Raw genomic sequence first — 6617 nt, 5'->3', positions numbered from 1 at the left:
AGTGCTGGGATTAAAGGCGTGNGCCACCACGCCCGGCTTTGTTTATACTTTTTAACCACTATACGTTGATACTATTACACCAGACTGTTTGGTTGTATTCCCATAGGGAACTTACCCAGTTTGCATGTGGGTCTTACTCAGCCTGCTTACCAGGTCTTCCCATCCACAGGCATCCACACTGTGCCACTACAGAGAAACAGGAGGTAAAACTTCCTTTGAGTTTTAGAAAGCTGGAGTTTCTACAGCTTGGCTCAAATGCTCTTAGTGCCCCTTCCCTGCGCGTGTGAGCCTGGTGCTGGCTTAATCAGCTGATGTACTCACTTGCCCAATGTTTCATTGATTTATTCATATACATCTCTGGTTGCCGCAGCTGTCTTCTGTAAGAACTACTGTATTTTGATACTTACTTAGGAGAATTTATAATTTCCTGGGGAATCGTTCCAGGTTTTAAAGTTTAAAAAAACAGCATATGTTTAATCTGCATCTCAGGTTTACACATCATTTATATGTTTTAAATGTCTAAGATCATGCTTCCTGCTCACCTAGCGCCTTCAAAGCATTAGTTGGTTTATAACCATCCTCTATTGTTTTAAGGCTGATGATGGTGTGTGGCGTGATATTTTGATTTATTTAAAATAAAAACTAATTTTTCAAACTCTACATTATAATTGTGTCATTACTGACAATGTTGTTGTTGTTGACAACAATCTGAATTCAGCGAATCTTACTTGTCTGTGACCATGAGTCTTGTATTTTGCTGGAGTCACTGTACGATAGGCCCGGCAGCAAGAGCTTACAGCTCTGCAGAGCTTGACTCTGAGGAAATCCACTTATGGGTGAGGGAGTCAGGCTCAGAATTTCTAGGTGTGTTCTGAATCCATGTGAGGAGGTCAGAAAAAGGTTAAGGTTTCCATTCCCTCTACTACATAATTTAAAAATAAATTCTTTTAGTTTCTAATAATTACCTCTGTGTGTGTGTGTACGCATGTGTGTGTAAACTTTTACACACACCCATATGCATATATGGGACTACATCAGTATGCCAACTTCTCTATCTTTGTAGCTACTTTTGCTTATAATGTGCGTCATGATTTCAACTGGAACTAAACATGGCAAAGGCTTCTGACCCTCTGATTAATGTAAGCAGCTCTTCCTACTACCAGCCTGATTTGAATCCCGAACCCTTCCGGAAGGCCCTAGCATAGCTTTAACCATAACTTCTCTTGCACGTGGGTTTAGTTGTTTCCCTAGAAGCCACACTTTAACTCAGCTCTGTTTCTAGCTCCCAGCTTTACTCTTTGCCCATATATGGACCTAAACCATTTGACTCCATGGTGCATCACGTCAGGAGACAACTTTTCACACCGTATTTAGTTTTCAGCCCAACTATTGTTAGCTTCTGAAGAGAAGGAACTTTTGTACAACATGTCCTAAAGTTTTAGCATGTCCTAAAACTTGATGCAAATCTTGTGTTTGAGAATTCTGCCTGCCCATTTGTCAACACGGATGACTTGGAGATAGAAAGTCCATTCATTTTGCAGTTTTCTTCTTGCCCTCTTCGAGTTAGAAAAGATCATAATGTCTGTCCTGCATGCAAGTGAGTGACATTTGTTCTCTGCCTTCTGTGTGCTTAAACTTCACCCAGGACAGACAGCCTGAAATGTTGTTAGATGAAATTACATTTTCATGTGTGTAGTTTCTACAAACTGGAGGAGTTTTAACTCACTAAAATGAATTTTCATATTATGAAGAACACTGAATGGATCCACCTGTCTACACACGAGGCTAGAACAGCATCATATGTCTCCACACATCCAACATTTGCTACAAGTGAAGACAGACGGCATGTCAGCCTGTCGCTCAGCTGAACAAAAAGTCCAATCAGGCTTATGATGGTGTGTGACATGATAGCTTGGTTTATTTAAAATAAAATAAAATTACTTTTTCAAACCCAGCACTATAATTTTTAGAAGTCTATAATTCAACTCAGATGCCAATGAACGAATGCATATGTTTAAACCATGGTTTAAATAGATGTACACTGGGTGCTCTTCAGTCACTAAAAATAAAAGCACTATTTTCAACAGGTGGAATTGAACAACATCATTTTAAGAGAAATGAGGCAGATACAGGGATGCAAGTTCCATGTGCTCTGTCTGACACATGGCTGTCAAAATTGCTGGTGATGAATACATAGGCATGTAAGCTGCCCTGATTGGATAAGTGTGTACTGATATATATCCTGTATATCAATACATGTGTTGATATATCCCCCTGTATCCCATGAACAGATAAAAATCATTATATGTTAATCAAGTTTTTAAATGTTTAAGGCAATGGAGTTGGCAGTCATGCTAATTTGGTTGTTACAAAAAACATACAAGAGTTAATGTCTGAAAATTTGTTAAATTACTACTTAACAATAAAGAGAACCCCTTATATTCTGGGTGCATAAACTTTTGAGTTCTCTTAGTCTTGTGTACAGGCATGCATGTGACTATTATATCATTAAAGCAATTAATAAAGCTAAATAAATGTATTTTCAATCCTGTATAAAAGAGATTGTTCTAGCATGTAACCAACTATTGGTCAAAGAACCTGTATGATAGCTAAACCTTCTATTCCCCTTGTTAATCTGTCTAGACTTTGGCTGGCAGTCTTGCCCAGCCCAAGTTGGAGTCACTGACAGCAACACAGGTGATTGGTGGTAAAGCATTTGAGCCAGAGTTCAATTTGAAGTTGTCATACTAGCTGGGATGCCTCTTCCAGTCATTAGATAACTCTTCAAGGTACAATATTCACACAGGGTAAAATTGCGGCTGTCTTATCTGCCAGGCATGAAATCTATTGGATAATTTCAAGTTATTTTGGGTGATCTTCTTGGTAAACATAGCAGGCCTTCACTGGGTTGCAGTGAAGACCTTTTCCTGCATATTTTAGGAGTAGCTATAGCATGACTCTTGGACATAAATTTGTTCTCTGTGTGGTCATACCTGGACTGGATTATATGTGGCCGCTCTTGCCTTCTCCTCATGGGTCTCCCTGGATCTTCACAGTCAGATGGTACTCACACACCCTTATGAAGATCTGGTGCACAAGCATCACATGAAGCAAGAAAGCTTATATTTTTAGCCATGAGTGTTAATACAAGGCTTGATGTCCATGACTCCTTGTCTAGAGTTGGCCATCAACAAGAGGGAATGTCACGATACTCTATGAGTGGGAAGGCATCAATACCACCAGTGGGGGAAGCAGGTTGGGATGTATTTTGAGGGATGCCCCAACTTTGGTAACTCATGAATGCTGTCTTCATGTGACACAGGTTAGGGCACTTTTCTGATGTTTCTAAAGTTAGATCGGACCAACCACAGGTAAGGCCTTTTACATCCCTACTCTTCATGTCGTTGTTTTATAATCTAGGTTATAGAAACAGGGTTCCCATTTATGCTTTTCCTCCAAAGCAGTCCTTTATCTGAGCTACTAATAATGATTTTTAAATGTTGCAAGAAAAACAAAATATTGTATTAAATGATGATTTCATAGATGATAAAGGGACCAAGAGGAAAACTAAAGAGACAGACTGACTCTCTTAAGGGTGTTGATAAAAAAAATCAGGATGTCTGTAAATAAATAATCAAGCAAAGGAATGATCGCTGCAGCTCATATCCGCACTTGCTCCTCATTACCACTAGATCATCCTGTCCTGCAGAGTGTTTTACATCATCTTACACTTTATAAACTGAACAAGATATACAATGTGCTAAGGCTTTACGGCCTTGTTATGACAGCTAATTTCACGTGCTCTGACACAGCATCTGCCCTCGCATATGGCTGTTCATTCATTTCCACCCCTCTACAGACACTGTAAATTGAGGACCTCTGGAAATTCCCATTGTAATAGCTGACAAACACCCCTGCCACCCACAGGAATGGAAGTTGTAAGTCACTGAGGTTCGATGAAGAAAGTTAGAGAGAACTTAGGGTCATGTGTCTTCTTAATGACACTGTGGCGGGAATCTTGCATGAGTTTACTATGACAGTCTACCAGAGGACTCAAAGGACACCTAATGAATCAACGTTAGCATTGGTTGAGTTGACAAGAGAACTGACAAATGAGAAACTGTCAACAGGCAGCCCTCTATGCAGCTGCCCCTGTGACTGAAGCCTCACCCTTGATGTCTCCTTTTCCATGCCTCTTTTCATATGTCATATTCAGGTGGCATGCAGCCTTTCCTAAAGTGTCACAGGACACCTAATCTGAACAAACCTGCCTTTTACGGAAGCTGACCATTCAGACAAAAAAAAAATCCTTTGAGCAAAATTACCCCTGCAAGGGGTGTCAATAGTTAAGTTGGTGTTTATGCGCAGAATTGCATTTGCAAGTTTTAGCTGTCACTGTAGCAGATTAAAATGTAAACCTGAAGACAAAAATACCAATTTTGAATATCATTTGTTACAGGGAATGTAGAGTTAGCTCATGGCTTGTTCGCCAGAATTTGAGTAACTATTTTTAAATGTTTACATTTCTCACTCATCATAGTATGACCTTTGCTTTTCTTGGGCTATATTCTGAATATCCTTAAAAATGCAAGATTTTCAGTGGATTAATTACAGAACCAATCACACTGTGTACCTGTAGTCAGATATGCTTCCATTTAGGTTGACTGTAAAACCTGAAATATTTATATCATGTTAAAGAGTGTAATAACATGTCAATCTTCCAGATTTTGCCACCAACTCCTGTCAGTGTTTCTTACAGAGTTTTGCATCTGTTGGCATGAAGTGACTCCAGAGAGATTAATCCACAAGTTTTTCCTTTGTAATCAACTTCTCTGCATGGTTATAAGCATTGAGGTACTTTGCTTTTTGCTCATTTGGGGGTCAAATTTCTAATTATGCTCTTAATATATGTGGTAGAGATATTAATGATGCCAGGAAGAACACTTTGAAGGCTTTATATGAGATAAATGTATTCTTACTCACTTTGTAGACCAGGTTGGCCTCGAACTCAGAAATCCACCTGCCTCTGCCTCCCGAGTGCTGCGATTAAAGGCGTGTGCTACCACCGCCTGGCTAAAGGTATTCTTCAACCATTCATTTTTAACCATTTCTGTGACAGTCATGATTGTGATGCTGCTGGTTTACCTAGGCAGTTTTATAACTAAGTGAACAAAAGTTAAGCAGAGGGAAAGGCCACATGCATGATCAAGAGGGTCATGTGCTTTGCTCTCCTGGAGTTTCTGCCCATTTGCTATATGAAACATTCTCACATTGATCACTTGGGCAAGCTTCTTTAAGTTCATCTCTGAGACTGTTTCATAAACATTCTGAATGCCTAGATGTGATGTCATCAAAGGACCTCCAGAAACCATCATCATTTCATCACTGTCTTGTGAGTTGATGTGAGTGTCCTCAGAGACTACCAGTTACTGAGTGCTGGGAGGTGAGGGTGGTGGCTGCCTCCTAGATCTGTCTGTCTCCAGGAGGTTGGATGAATGTAGAAAGCAGATACCTTTGAGATAGTGAAATTTGTTGGGCTCATTCATTTATATTTTTATAAAGAGAAACAGCACCCTGTATTTAAATGTTGAGATTGTAAAGGGGACCTGGTATGAGCATGACTGAATGGTCAATGAAAAAAAAGCCATATTTCCTGTCCAAATCAACACATATTGTAAGCCTATGGGGTTTTTATTGCCTGAAGCTGAAGAGAATTTACAAAATATAAGACAACTTTTATAAGGAAGTTGTGTAAAAATGTGGAAATATGTATGACTCTGAGGACATTGAAGCAACCATATTTGAGAGATGTGAATTACAGGCTGGCCACTCTGATGGCCTTTATCCTAAGAGTATCCTCAATGATGTGCTGAGTGACATTTTCACATCTATTTCCAACACAAAAATGGTTGAAGGAATTTAAATGAAATTTCATATGTACTTTGAAGGTTTGACAGATTTTCTTCTGTATTTTTCTATTTCTCCCTTTATATTCCTGAAGAGATATTTCACTTGGAAGAGAGAGAGAGAGAGAGAGAGAGAGAGAGAGAGAGAGAGAGAGAGAGAAAATGCATCATGATTGTGAGCCAATGCAGATGTCGAAGTCGTCATTTTGTGAGATGGAAGAAACAAGGGAATATATAGTGTTGAGAAAAGTATTGATACATGAAGGATAAGAATCCGGGGGAGGTAAGTTAAAGAGAGAAAATGAAAAGAAGGAGGAAGAGAAGGATGGAGGGAAGTAAGGAAAGAAGAACTGATAATGGTGATGATGTTGATGACAGTGTTGGTGATGGTGACTATTATGGTGATGGTGGGAATGATGGGGATGATGATGATGACGATGATGGTGGTGGTGATGGTGTAGATGATGGTGACAATGGTGATGGTGGAGGTATTGTTGATATTGGTTGTGGTCATGATGATGATGATTGCAGAGTCAAATGCAGTGGTTTTAAAGGAAGAGAAAATCATCTGATAACAAGGTAAGATGTGACATTAAAAACCACAAGTCTGAAGCAGAAACCGGCCTGAGTAGGGCCACAGGCCTCATCCGGCCGGACCAGCACCGGGGTAGCTAGAGCGCAGGGTCCGCTGACACCCGCCAGCTACCCACG

This window comes from Mus caroli, chromosome 13 (assembly GCF_900094665.2).
Source record: "Mus caroli chromosome 13, CAROLI_EIJ_v1.1, whole genome shotgun sequence".
Lineage (NCBI taxonomy): Eukaryota > Metazoa > Chordata > Mammalia > Rodentia > Muridae > Mus > Mus caroli.
Note: the sequence above shows the minus strand (reverse complement) of the source record.